This window comes from Delphinus delphis, chromosome 2 (genome assembly GCF_949987515.2).
Source record: "Delphinus delphis chromosome 2, mDelDel1.2, whole genome shotgun sequence".
Classification (NCBI taxonomy): Eukaryota; Metazoa; Chordata; class Mammalia; order Artiodactyla; family Delphinidae; genus Delphinus; species Delphinus delphis.
The window spans coordinates 76,982,806-76,998,105 of record NC_082684.1 but is presented as its reverse complement, the minus strand read 5'-3'; the positions used below and the strand labels follow the sequence as shown (position 1 = coordinate 76,998,105).

Below are 15,300 nucleotides of genomic sequence, written 5' to 3'. Positions count from 1 at the left end.
CTCTCTTCTCATTCTGGAACCCCTATAATGCAAATGTTTTTGCATTTAATGTTGTCCCAGAGGTCTCTTAGGCTGTCTTCATTTCTTTTCATTCTTTTTTCTTTATTCTGTTCTGCAGCAGTGAATTCCACCTTTCTGTCTTCCAGGTCACTTATCTGTTCTTCTGCCTCAGTTATTCTGCTATTAATTCCTTCTAGTGTATTTTTCATTTCAGTCATTGTGTTGTTCATCTCTGTTTGTTTGTTCTTTAATTCTTCTAGATCTTTGTTACACATTTCTTGCATCTTCTCTATCTTTGCCTCCATTCTGTTTCCGAGGTCCTGGATCACCTTCACTATCATTATTCTGAATTCTTTTTCTGGAAGGTTGCCTATCTCCACTTCATTTACTTGTTTTCCTGGGGTTTTATCTTGTTCCTTCATCTGGTACATAGCTCTGTGCCTTTTCATCTTGTCTATCTTTCTGTGAATGTCTTGCATGTTCTAAAACTACTAAATCTTCTCACACAACAAATATCAGTTGGCCATAATTTTAATTCATTGTTTTTGAGATGTAAAGCTAATACACATACCTTGTATTAATTCATTTTAATAGCCAAATGCTACAAACCACAATTTATTCATTCATTCTTCTAATGGATATTAGTTCCAGGCTTTTACAATTAAAAATACTACTGCAATGAACTTTCTGTACATGCCTCCTTGAATACACATGTCAAGAATTCTTATAAAATACTCAAAGAGCAGGTATAAGCATCTTCCAATAAACTAGATGTTGCCAAACCATTCTCTAAAGTAATAACATAAATTTCACTGCCACCAGCAAAGATGAGAGCCCACTACTCCAGCCTCGGCAACATGTTTAAGTGTCAAGGTTGTTTTGTTTTCATTTTTGCCCATCTGATGGCAGTGAAATGGTATCTCAGTGTTGTTTCAATGTGGAAATCTTTTATTAATAGTTAGGTAAAGCATCTTTTCATGTGAATTACTACTCAGGGATCCTCATCTATGAATTGTCCATTCATATCCTTTGATCATTTTCTTGATTTAAATGGAGACTTTGTCAGTTACCTGATGTGCAAATATAAGTTTGAATTTTAGTGTATACAAATTTATCGATCTTTCCTTTTTGTGCTTTAGGTGTACTCCAGTGTCATAGTCTTTGCTTTTCTACAGGTTTAAAGTTTTGCTTTTCATTTATAGATCTTTAATCCATTCTTCCTAAGAAGCCTGGATAAACTCTGAAAGCACAATTTGTGCTTACATATCACTTATACCATTTAACTGCAGGTTACTTTACCTTTCAAAATGGTATTTTTACCATGAAGTTTGATTTTGATCTTATTCAGATATTTTAAGTACATATTGGCTATATTATTTATGCACCATGTTTCTCTAAGAGCTTCAGAGATAATATTCTTCCCCCCTTATTATCTTTGAATCTGTCAGCATCATCTAGTCTAAAACTAATTTGATACTTATATTTGTTTTAATAGAAGAATCTAAAGAATAGGTTTCATATTCTAACAGAAGTTATTATAGTTGCATACCATTTGTGTGATTCTGGCATAAGCACAAGTATTAAATTTCATTCCAAAACACAGTGAAGTATACCAAACTTCCAATATTTGGATGTATATTTTGTACCCCTTGCATGTTAAATATACCCTCATGGATGTAAATAAGGAATATAGAGCAAAAAAATCTGTAAAGTATAATTTAGCCAAAACAATTGAGAATATTTCAACATTAAATATAAAGCAAAAAAAACCAAACAGGGCTTCCCTGGTGGCGCAGTGGTTGGGAGTCCGCCTGCCTATGCGGGGGACATGGGTTCGTGCCCCGGTCCAGGAGGATCCCACATGCCGCGGAGCGGCTGGGCCCGTGGGCCATGGCCGCTGAGCCTGTGCATCCGGTGCCTGTGCTCCACAACGGGAGAGGCCACAACAGTGAGAGGCCCGGTACCGCCAAAAACAAACAAACAAACAAACAAACAAGGACTTTTTAATCATACCTGAGTGGTATGTGCAGTTTAAATCAATGAAAAATTTCCAATGAAATGTACATAATAAAAGATATCCTACTAAATATTAGTAAGCTTTTATATATCTATTCCTCACATACACAGTTTGTTTTGGCAGCCATTCTTCATTGCCTCTTAAAGGATCAAGCATCATAATCAGATATTAAGTAGACTCATTGGTATCCAGATAGTTTATACATCAGAGTCAAAATTTAAGTCCCAGTTATTCCATGTAAATGTCTTGCTGAAATGCCATTAAAATGGTTGTTATTTTCCAGGGATTAAAAAATACAAAATTCTATGGAGATTTTAATTAACTTCAAATATTTTTTGAGTATCTATTCTGGGCCAGGCATTACAGATAAGCAAGTTATCCTGCTTTCATGGAGTTTACAATCTAGCAAACAATCAAAGAATAATAGAAGAAAATATTTTACTCTGTTTTTTTGCTGCCTCTTACATTTTTGAAAGTTGATTCTATAAACCATTTCCGGTGAGAAAAGTCAGTGTCCGTCTTTAATTTGAAGAATCATCTACCTTCATGCTGCAAAGAAGAAGATATTTTTAATACTTCCCTGAAATGTGTGAATAACTACTCAATAGAAAACTGAGTAAACCATTTAAAATTTATACATGAATGACTTCAGAGTATAATGTTACAATAACTCCCAGAATCAACTGACTAGAGCTCTTTCTTTCATAGCCCTAGATCAGTGCTATTCAAAAGCAATTGCAATCAAAACGTTCTCTATACATTAGATCCTCATGTTTTAAAATTAGTGGGTTTTTTTTTAATCACAGGTATATTTTCTTAACCTAGAATCACCACCTGCTTTGCAATTGTTTGACTCCGCAAAAATCAGATGGCACTAACGGACAGCCAACCCATCCTCATGGTGCCCTGAGTGAAGACAAGTCAGCTTAGATATATGACAGACTAAAATCCCACTACTTAAGGCTCTAAGCAGTGAGAGGAACAGCCGTCAAATATTATCTCTATTCATTTTAATAAACATTTTAATAAATGTTTTAAGAAACATCACTATAATCACTACATCTAACTTTTTAAAAAGTCAGTCAAGAACTAGAACCATTAAGTATCAACTGGACCAGCTAGATAGACAAAAAGAGGAATTAGATGATAAATAAATCAGTGCCAAAAACAAGATTAATTAAGAAAATGTTATTTGAACAGTTATATAGGGATATACACTATAGACCTTATTACCATAGTTTGCCTAATTCTGGAACTAAATTAGGCTTTGTGTGCTAGGGGTAAAGATGATGAGGGATAGACCAACTGGCAGAAAGATGCCATAAGCAATAAAAACAAAGAATTTCTGATAACCTCTTAGGCAGATGTCAGAAATTGCCAGGTAGTACAGTCTAAGATAAACATGGACTCTGATGATAAAATAGCTAACATCTATTGAGCATTTACCACATGTTAACAATGTTCTAAGCCCCACACATTTATTATCTAATTTAATCTTCCAAGTTAAGTATTATTCCTTTGAGTCAGGTACTATAATTATCACCTTCTAAGATATAAAGACCCTAAGACTCTGAGATGTTAAGAAACTTGCCAAGGTTACATAGCTGCTTAAGTGATACAGAATGGGTTTGAACACAGTCTGACTCCAGAAGCCATGTATAACTACTATGCTAAGCTACCTCTCAACATCTTTAGTTGACTTTTTAAAAATGAAATTTGTAGCACCTTAGCAGCTAGCCATGAAGTCACTAAGCTGAGTTCTCACAGATTCATATGTATGTCAAATTTCTCAATTTCAACATAAGCCTTACCATAAAACAAAAATGCTATTATTATCTATTGTATATCCAGGACTTACAGCTCCCAAGAGTTCCAGGCTGGGAAAGAAGTGAGACTCCAACCTAGTCTCCTGAAGTTTCATTTCTGCAAAAGACACAGCCAAAAGCTAAAAAAATTATTTCAAGTGATGTTACTTTGAATTATTCGTATTTCCTATATTTCACCCTCATATGTAACCCCATTCTGTGCTGAAACTTGCAGGTACAAGAATATGAGCCTGTCCCATCTGGGTTGCTTTAAATAACTTTAAATTACACATGAATATCATAAAGTCAGAAAATACTGGTTAACAAGATCACCCATACAACCCAATTCTAAAGACAATAATCCCTAGTATTTGAGTATATCCTTTCAAATGACTTCTCAAGTAAACATAAGCATATAAAAATGTTTAAGCAGGAAAAGGCTTATACATATTGCTCTGTAACTTGTTTTTAAATTAATGTATCATGAATACTCTTCCATTTCAAGAAAGACAAAACGAGTATCATAACTTTTAGTGATTATATAGTATTGCATTTTATTATCTTGATTTTAAAATTGACTTAACCAACTCTGGGGTTCTCTTAATCTTATATATAGACTAACAAAATAGTGATTAGTTTAATACTGTCAAGTTAAGCAGTTAATAGAATTATACCAGTTATCAGTGTTTTTTCTGTACTGTTTGAATTATTAGATTAAGGATTCTAGACCCAAGTTCTGTCTATCTCAAAGAGATATCACAAAAGATCAAAGCACAACAAAATGTTGTAGTAGCAAATTCATAATTCAAAGATTTAAGAATTACCTAACATCACAGGCTAGATTCCAGTAAAAATTTCAAGACACAGAATTCAATTCCAGGTGCTTACCCTAGCTTTAGTCTGCTCAGAGCATGTGTTTAATCAGGGCGATCAGCTGAAACATGAACTTAACATGCGTTTCATCATGGCAAACTGCAAATGACTGACTGGTAAAGGACAAACCACCACCAGCTCCTCATCCCTAAACCAGGGAAACTCTGTTAAGGTTAGAACTAAGGCCCCTTCGACTACCACTAAATTTCAGCCACTAAGGAAATTGAGCCCCTGGGGACTTCCCTGGTTGTCCAGTGGTTAAGAATCTGCCTTCCAATGCAGGGGATGCAGGTTCAATCCCGGGTGGGGGAACTAAGATCCCACATGCCGCGGGGCAACTAAGCCCGTGTGCAGCAACTACAGAACCCACGTACTCTGGAACCCATGCACCACAACTAGAGATAAGTCACGCACCACAGTGAAAGATCCTACGTGCCACAACTAAGACCCAATGCAGCCCCAAAAATAAATAAATAAATATTAAAAAAAAAAGAAAGAAAATTGAGCCCCCAAAATTGCTAGGTGATTAGAAATTCAAACAAGGTAAAAATGAAGGTTTTCTTTTATACTTACCTGTGGTATCAAATGAATCCAGCTTGTATCTAGGAATCAAGTTGAGCTATAGGATTTATCAACTATCTGGCATCATCTCTGGAAAATAAAAAATTAATAAATTTTAAAACATGCAGGGGCTTCCCTGGTTAAGAAAGTGGCACAGTGGTTAAGAATCTGCCTGCCAATGCAGGGGACACAGGTTTGAGCCCTGGTCCAGGAAGATCCCACATGCCACGGAGCAACTAAGCCTGTGCGCCACAACTACTGAGCCCACGTGCCGCAACTACTGAAGCCTGGGTGCCTAGAGCCCGTGCTCCGCAACAAGAGAAGCCACTGCAATGAGAAGCCTGTGCACCTCAACGAAGAGTAGCCCCCACTCGCCGCAACTAGAGAAAGCCCGTGCACAGCAACAAAGACCCAACGCAGCCAAAAATAAATAAATTAAATAAATAAATCTTTAAAAAATATGCAAATGCTCTGACTATAAAACTTGAATGCACACCAGCCTACTCCACACCAAGTCACACCCATATAGCCTCAAGGAAAATTAACCTCAAAGAAAACTGTTCATTCTTTATTTGAATCTCCATTCAGCAGTATAAATTGACCCATCTACTTGGAGGATGTCATCAAATGCCCAAACTCAGTATCAGACTAGGGCAGGACTTCTGTACAAGCTCCGCCATTTGTATAAATTTAAAAGTTTGGGTAAAACTGTGCGATAAATCTAACCAACCTCTGAAAGGTTATAAAACTCAACAGTCTAACAAAAGAATAGGTATGCAAAAAAGAAGGAGCCGTGTGCTGGCTGCAAACAGCTTGGCAGCCATGGGATAAATGGCATGGGTTACTGCCAATCTCTCCAAGTTCACAGGGTATGTGATGGCAGAAAACACTTGTAACCACCACAGGATAACCACAGTCACTAAATTCACAAAATCCTTTCAAAAAAAAAGGAAGGAGCTAAGAACTCCTAAGAGTCAAATAAATGAGAAGTCAACGTAAAATAGTCAGCTTTTTTTTCAAAGCATGTTTCAATTTCATTTGAGCCAGTGTCAATTATATTTAACCTCTACTTCTGTTAAAGTTTTATCAGAATAAACTAAAGAAAACCTTCCCTTGACACAGCAAATTTGAATTAGCATTCTTTGGAGCACAAATCGGCCACAAGATGGCACTGTAAGAAAGAGGCTTTAATTTGTTCTTCCAGAGCTTGAGTGTAACCTGAACTTTTAGGTGAAACAGACTGGACACAAAGCTCATCACCTAAAATGATGAGTGAAACAGACTAGACACAAAGCTCATCACCGTAAGCAACCTTCATACTATTCCCTACTCTTCACCTAATTACTAACTAGAAAATTGTATTACATTTAATGATCATTTAAAATTATTAACTACACGTTACACAGTTATATTTTTATCATGTTCCTTTTCATGCAGCAATGGGGAAATTTAAAACTCCACAATCTCAAATACAATCTAGCTAGAAAGACAACACTCATGAAAATTAATGTGTATGGTAAGTACAAAATAAGTGGGAGAGAGAACCAAGTAATGTTAAGAAGAATCATTGGTCAAGGAAGCCTTCATGAAAAAAAAAGGTAGGTCTTGAATGAGCCTCAAAATTGCACTTAGAATAATATTTATTATATATATATGAGAGTTGCTAAGAGAGCAATCTCAAAAGTTCTCAACACAAGAAGAAAAATTTGTAACTAGGTGTGGTGATGGATCTTAACTAGAATTACTGTGGTAATCATTTTATAGTATATACACATACTGAATTATTATGTTGAACACCTGAAACTAATATAATGTAATACATCAATTATATCTCAATAAAAGAGAAATTGCACTGTCCAATAGGTTAACACCACGTACAGCCTAAATTTAAATTAAACTAAAAATTAAATTCTTCAGTCACATTTTGATTGTTCGATAGCCTCACGTGGCTGATCGCTACCAAACTGGATAGTACACATATAGAATATTTTCATCATCACAGAAAGTTGTGTTGGACAGCAGTGCCTTAAAGGGTGGGTAAGACTAAAATAAGCTGACAGAAAGGAAGTAGTAGCTATCGTTCTTAAATATTCCTACAATCTGTCAAGAACTACTGAAACCATTTCAAACTTTACAACAAAAGTTTTTCTCATATTTACAAGGAAATTTGAGGCTCAGAGAAGTTAAATAAATTTCAAAAGTCCATCTAGCTATTAAGAGCTAGGATTTAAACCCAATTCTGTCACAACTCCATATTTTCACTTCACAATGCCACTTCCTACGTGAAATAAGAAGCAGAGCTACAAAAGATGGTTTGCTTTAGAACGTATTAAGAATGGCATACTGGCTCAATAGGTCAGAAAGAAAATGAGGTGTTTTAAGTAGCTCAGAGATATAATCAAAGTGTTATTTTACTCCTTCTTGTCCTATACTTGAATGGTGCTTTAATTATTCAAAATGTATTGGAGATCAGCAGCATGAGAAATTAACTAAGGGAACATAGGAAGCAAGACTTATTGCGAGATTTCACCATTTCTTATTGTGGGAGTTTCAACATTGTCTAACCTCAAAAGTCCGTGTCCAAGTACTTCTTACACGAAAATAATTATAGATTTAAAAGTGTAACTTCTCTATTTGTCTCATCTCACAAACAAAACCCAGATTGCAAAGGGCCTGGTCTTTGTGTCCTTGGCACGTAGCACAAAGCCTAGCACATAAATCCTGATGATATATGATGCCTTTCCCAATGTGTGATGCTCCCTGCAGGATTCTAGTCACGCTTCAGCAAGTGTTATTCTACCACCTGAAGGCCATTGTATATTTACTGAGTTGTTTAGGGAGCTAAAGTAAACATTCTGTAAATTTTATTCTGTAAATAAAAACAATCAATGACCTGCTCATTTTGTTTCCTGTGGCAATAAGTTCTTCAAAGGACTGGTGCTCACAGGCAAAAGGTACATTTTACATGTGAACAGATGCTTCATGAGGCCTGATAACAAACCACAAATTGCTAATACTGAATCAGCTGATGCTTCTATTTTAAGGTTATGTTATCACTCAATTTTACTCAGTTCCATTCCAACTTACTCAGTGCCTACTGTGTATCTCACACTATGGGATACAATTGTAACTCGACGAACATATCTTTTTTAGATAGAAAAGGCACATACACACGTGAAACAGAGAGCACTTTAAGGCATCATATCTTGGTCAAAGTTCAAGTACTTACGTTTATGATCCCATCAGCATTTAACCATTCCTACTGAGGATGTCCAAATCCAATCCCCCTTGATTTTTAGGGGTCTGCAGCAGATGTTACAGAGGCTTTCACACTGTTGCTTCTGGGCTGGCAGACACGGTGCTGAAGACCTAGGCCTTCCTTCCTCAGTGGATTCCATCTCCAACCTGAAGCAGAAGGAAAACAACACAAAACTTTGTATAGGAAGTAAAAGCTAAATTGGTTGCTTGGCACCGTCCTCTTCTAGAGACAGCTCTGTAACGCTGTACTATCAGAACAGACACCCACATTTTATTTCCAATTCACTGTCAGTTATTTTAGCCAAGAATACCGATTGTTTTAACCTCGTAGTGCAGGAGGAATCCACTCAGAGCACATATGAAATGAAAGTGGTGAGATCAGAAACACTGACTTATCATACAGCTCATCCCAAGAGACCACCATTTCACCCAATCCTAGTCCCACTGCTGGTGGAGCAAAATAAAAATGAAATAAAAATATAGTACCTGAGGGCTTTGGGTCAAAACAGCAATAAGGAATGATTTAAAATCAATATGAAAAGGCAACAAAACCTACTCTGTTAACTTCATGTTTTATCTATTTCATAATACTTTGCCTATCTTAGAATTTATAAAGCACTGTCCATATATGTCCACATAGTACCTCATTTTGCAAGTACTACGTCATCTCCATTTTATAGGTATACAAGCAAGGTTTAAATAAATGGCAGGCAACTTAGCTTAGTGGTTAAGATAATGGATTTTGAAGTTGGACAGAAGTGGATTTGAATCCTAGCTCCCCCATATATTTGCTGTGACCTGGGGCAAGTTACGCAACTTCTCTAAGTCTCAGATTCCCTTTCCATAAAATAAGGACAAATACCACCTACCTCTTAGAACTGTTGTGAAGATTAAATGACATAAAATAAATATAAAATACTTTGCACAGTAGCTGGCATGTAGTTAAATATTTAGTATGTTGTTTCTACTAAGTGTCCAAGATCAACTAGCTAATAAGAATGCAAATATTCTGCCTAAAATTTCACACTTTCACAATAATCTTGAAGCCAGGAAAGTCACTCATATACTCATAAATGCCCTTCCAAATCCAAGATTTGTGTCTTTTAAGAAAAAAAAAAAGTTTGCTTTCCCCTTCCTTTCATTCTTTACTTAGCAATGAAGACTCCAATGTATTCTAAATAAAATTACTCCATAACAACAAAAGCATACTTCCATTGAAAACTAATTTTTCTCCCAATCAGCAAAACCTCCTAACTGGAAAACTAGATGTTTCACAAGACATGATCTGGGCCTTTTAAGACTTTTAAAATAGGCTTGGAGGAATTCACAAAGGCTTCCTCTTTTATTTTGCATGTTTACAGCCCCCAAAACATTTCCGTTTTTCCTAACTTAATGCTAAAATATGAGTTTACTCACTCAACACCATAATTTCAGAAAGATATCCAGCCCGTATTTTGCCAAGTAAACATGGCAAGCATGCTCCTTCTGCACTTGTGAATACGAAGACCATGTGGCTTCTCTGATTCACACTGTCATTCCTTCTCAACATTAAATATGTGTTCACAACAAAATAAACCATCCCTTACTTAAACTGAAGTGGGCAAGGATATAGTCACATAAAGGCCATCAGCATGGTTTTGGTTTTGATAGAAAATCCTTTATTGTTCAATCAAGATATTTAGGGTGTTGGTTTCTAGTCATCACTATGTGCACAAAATAATAGGAAGTACTGCATATTTAGAGTCCTTATAAACAAGAATATATCAAAAACAACTGAAATGTCACATGTTGACAAATGACTTATGTACAAGGTTTTTCATTTTGAAGGGAATAACAAGATTGTAAACCACCTAAATGTACACCAACAAAGGTTAAATAAACTATGGTATGTACATACATAGATTTCTATGTAACCATGTTAAAGAATGTGGACCTTCTATATTTTCTCACTTGGAAACCCTAAGTGGGAAAAGTAAGATACATGGTAGAGTATGTATAGAAGAGGGGTATCTACATATATTTGCTTATGTATGCATAAAATATCTCAGGAAGGATACACAAGAACTTATTAACACTTACCGAGGAGGGGAATCAGGCTTAGGAGACTTCATTATGTACACTATGATCCCTTTTGAATTTTGAGCAATGTGAATGTATTACCTATCCAAATAACATAAATTTAACAGTAAAGCTTGAGAATTATAAGGATTATGGGGGATCTACACCTGGCTATTACCACATTCCATGCACTAGTTTATGTCTCTCTCATACCTTCTACCTGTAAGGATAACACATACATTATATTCAGACTAATGTATGTCACTCAAAGTCACTAGGCAAACTTTTTATGAGAAAAATAATATCCACAATAAATTTATTGCCTACTTCTAGAAGGTATGTCACATGGACTAGTGTTTGGACTTTGTATACTTTGATCTTCAAAAGCTAAGCTTGGGACTTCCCTGGTGGCGCAGTGGTTAAGAACCCGCCTGCTAATGCAAGTTATATGGGTTCGAGCTCTGGTGGAGGAAGATCCCACATGCTGCGGAGCAACTAAGCCGGCGCGCCACAACTACTGAGCCTGCGCTCTAGAGCCTGTAAGCCACAACTACTGAGCCTGAGTGCTACAACTACTGAAGCTCACAGGACTAGAGCCCGTGCTCGGCAACAAGAGAAGCCACTGCAATGAGCAGCCTGCGCACCGCATCAAAGAGTAGTCCCTGCTTGCCACAACTAGAGAAAGACCGTGCGCAGCAATGAAGACCCAACGCAGTCATTAATTAATTAATTATTTATTTTTTAAAAAGCTAAGCCTAAGAATAGTTCAATGACTCACCCAAGATCACTGGAGGAGTAAATTGTGGTGCTGGAATTTGATTTAGGCTTGCACTACACTAAGGCCCCTCATCTTTTTCAGTATATCCTAAGTTTTTTAGGGCACAGTGCCAACATTAAAATTGGGAGCCCCTTTTAGAGCTCATTAAAATCATCTGACTTCAGAGTTTGCAGCCTAGTCCCACTAAGAAAGCCGAACTGCTCTGAACAAAGACCAGGGCAAAGACAACATCCACTGCAGCTCCCACAAACCCAGTAAGAACCTGGGCCCCGAAGATACAGGAGAATTAAAACTGACTAGTCTGAACTCCTCCTCCCAAGATCTACCCTCTCACTAAGGGAGACAGAAGTCAAAACAGCACTGAGATAATAACAGTACATTTTCCTCCAAGCAAAATGAATCCAGGCATTTTGCAGAAACACTATGTACATGAAGCAGAGTCTACTGTTCCTAGGTCACCCTGTTTCGGAGAAGGAAGGCAGACCCAGTCCAGCAGAGGCCCACGTGGAAACAAGCCAGGCAGATCATTTCACTTCCTTCCTCCAATCTCCACACAGCCAAAATTAATCGCCTGTAGCTTACCCACACTCCAAGGCTGGCTTGAAATAAAGGCCTGCCACCAGGATACAATGGCTCAAATGGAAGAGAAATTCAAAACAATTAGGAAGCAAAATTAAGTGCACACTCACCAGCCCACCACTAAAAGGAAAGAGAGAAGGTGGAGAGACAGGAAGTAGCTTTGAGAAGTGGCCTCAGAGCCTGATTGGCTAATGATGATTCCCTCCTTCTTTACCTTAAAAGGTGCTGAAATGATGCAAGCCTCCCCCCCCCACTTCACCTACTTGTCTCTTTAAGGACCAATGATGCTACTTGCACTGTTTTTAGATTAAACTTTTTAAATCAAGTTTCCTTTTAATATACTTAGCACAAGCAAACATGGACTAATTCGAGCTATTTACATACGTTCTTGTTCAGTTGGACCTACTGCAAACAATTTTCATTCCTTTGGGATAATTTCGTATCCTTTGTGACCTCAACATGGTTAATTTATGCAAGGTGACAGGTTTCATTATAAACAGTCTAGATCTACTCAAGTTAGAACTTACCATCAGCGTAATATTCAAGTTAACAGGCTTAGCAGGAAAGATACTGGAAGAAGACATCCACCTGCAATCCAAGGAGAAAGGATTTATAAGAAAGCCACACTGGGTCTTCCCTGCTGTCGCAGTGGTTGAGAATCCGCCTGCCAATGCAGAGGACACGGGTGAAGATCCTAAATGCCGTGGAGCAACAAAGCCCGTGCACCACTACTGAGCTCTGCACTCTAGAGCCCGCGAGCCACAACTACTGAAGCCCACACACCTAGAGCCCGTGCTCTGCAACAAGAGAAAGCACCGCCCGCGCACCGCAACGGAGAGTACCCCCCTCCCCGCTCACCACAACTAGAGAAAAGCCCGTGCGCAGCAACGAAGACCCAACGCAGCCAATAATTAATTAATTAATTAAAAAAAAGAAAGAAACCCACACTGCCAACACCTTTATCTTGGACTTACAGCCTTCAGAATTTTGAGAAAATAAATGTTTGCTGCTTGAGCAACCCAGTCTGTACTTCTTAGTTATGGCAGCCCTAACAAACCAATACACTGTGTGACCTTGAATAAATTATTTACATTTTTCTAAAGTTCAATTTCCTCAACTGTAAAATGGAGATAGTAATAATACCTACCCTGTAAGGTTGTTGTGAGAATTAAATAATATATGTGAAGCTCATAGCATAGTAAGCACTAAATAAATTCTAGCTATTATCATTATAAAGATTAAATGAGGTTATGTATGTAGAGAGCACTTAGCTCAATGTCTAGTCCACAAAGAAAGTTCTACTCAGTATTAACTATTTTTAATAAACTGATTTTTATTGTCTTCCTATTTCCAAATTAATGCCTTTTACACCAGTCTAACTTGTTTGTGCCATAATTAAGTCAGATGCAACAGGCTTTGACATATCTCAGAAACAGATTAACCAATCCCATCCAATCCAACAAATATTTGTTGAACACTTATATTTTGTTAGATTTATTCCTAAGTACTTGATATGCTTTTATGTTATTATAAGTGGTATCTTTCCTAAAAATTCTGTTTCTCCTTGTTTGAAGCTCTTTTATAAAGATAAAATTTACTCTTACATGTTACTTTCTAGCAGCCTTGCTAAGCTTCCTTATTGAGTTAAAAAATTGATTCCCCAGTTTCTTCTGGATTTTTTATCCATAATCAAACCACATGCAAATAATGAGAAAAATTTATTTTCTTCTTTGGTGAACAAAATTTAATGCAAATAATGAGAAAAAATTATTTTCTTCTTTGGTGAACAAAATTTCTCAATTTTAATATAATTAAATTTATCAATATTTTCTCTCATACTCAATGACTTTGTGTCTTTAGAAACCCGTCCCTTCTCTCAAGGTCTAAAAGATATTTATGTGTATTTTCTTTAAATTTTACTGAAGTATAGTTGATTTACAACGTTGTGTTAATTTCTGCTGTACAGCAAAGTGACTCAGTTATAGATACATATTTTTTCATGTTCTTTACCATTATGGTTTATCACAGGATATTGAATATAATGTTCCCATTGGACCTTGTTGTTTATCCATCCTATATATATATTAGTTTGCTTCTGTTAATGGCAAACTCCCAATCCTTCCCTCCCCCACCTCTCTTCCCCTTGGCAACCACAAGTCTGTCCTCTATGTCTTTTACGTGTATTTTCTACCTAAGAGTTTTCAAGTTTATTTTTGAATGTCAGTCCTTAATCCATCTGTAGTTCTCTCTCACACACACACACACACACACACACACACACACACACACACACACATCCGTATTAGAACAAATCACAATTCTAGCCTTGACCTGGAAAGCCTGGCTTGCTGTGGGCCCTGGCTGCCTCTCCAGCTCGTCTCACACCACACTTCCCGCTTTCATTGCTCCAGCCACTCCGTGTCTCTCCTCTTTACTGACTGATTCTTCTGATACAGCTCAACTCCTGTCATTTACTTAGTGATGAGTTCCCCAGTTTGTTCTCCCATTAGAACTTCCCTTAGTACTGTGTATTTCTTATAGCGCTTGTTGCTGCTGTACTTTTGGTTGTGTAATTACTTGATTAATGTCTGTCCCCAACTAGACTCTAAGGTCCATGAAGACATGAACCATGTCTATATTGGCTAAACTACCATATCCCCAGAACCCACCAAAGTGTCCAATAAATATGCTGAAGTAATGAATAAATATCTATAATCTACATGAAAATCACCAATACACTGGTTGTTCTTGTTAAAAATGCAGGCTCTCAGTTTTTAATTCAGAGGGTGTGAGACAGAGCTTCAGGGATATGCTCCCAGCGGGGTGGTGGTACCCACCTTTTCTAATACTCACTTGACCAGATCTTCCGAGTTCATTAGCATTCTCTGTAGCTTCCACAGCCTAAAAGAGGACGGGGGGGAGAGTAGTCTGAATTGGGTTATGAGGCCCCCATACAGGGTACCTCACCTCAGCCATTGAACTCACTTCGCTGGCCGTGAGTCTGTTCCAAGCTCCGGCTAAGGAGGCATCCGCCAAACCCCATCCGCAAGGGCGGGGTCAATGGCATCTCCTGCCCAGTCTGCCCTCGCGCGGAGCCCCATTCTCTGGGAACTCACCTCCCCGAAACTCAGGGAGAGCCCTGTTAGGGCCGCTTTTTGGCCCTAGTCTCAGACCTTCCCAAGGGACATGGGACGGAGTGACTGAACGCACTCAGCTCGTGGCCCCATCGATGAGCTTCCCGCCGCCCTACACCGAAAACCAGGCTCAAGCCACATTTATAAGGCTCCCAAATCTAAGTACATTTGTCGGTTATGGTGACTTCCCGCACCACATTGCGACATGCAAATACTGCGGAGCGTCCCTCCCCTGGC

The 15,300-nt window shown here is 37.7% G+C and overlaps 1 long non-coding RNA gene and 2 other non-coding genes across 4 annotated transcripts; all 3 read right to left on the bottom strand.

The window, feature by feature from the left end:
• Positions 1-1,987: 1,987 nt before the first annotated feature.
• On the bottom strand, positions 1,988-15,182 carry LOC132419639 (uncharacterized). Of its 2 annotated transcripts, none has more exons than XR_009518219.1 (6): positions 14,783-15,182; positions 12,457-12,517; positions 8,486-8,661; positions 5,269-5,346; positions 3,876-3,940; positions 1,988-2,566 (listed from the first exon to the last, which is right to left on the bottom strand). It is a non-coding gene; the product is annotated as an uncharacterized lncRNA (long non-coding RNA). The 2 variants fall into 2 exon arrangements; XR_009518218.1 differs by having other exon boundaries at positions 14,767-14,832.
• LOC132421462 (small nucleolar RNA SNORA79) lies at positions 2,861-3,008 on the bottom strand. The gene has a single exon (XR_009518708.1). It is a non-coding gene; the product is annotated as a small nucleolar RNA SNORA79 (small nucleolar RNA).
• LOC132421477 (small nucleolar RNA SNORD126) lies at positions 4,720-4,796 on the bottom strand. Its single transcript, XR_009518721.1, has one exon. It is a non-coding gene; the product is annotated as a small nucleolar RNA SNORD126 (small nucleolar RNA).
• Positions 15,183-15,300: the final 118 nt, after the last annotated feature.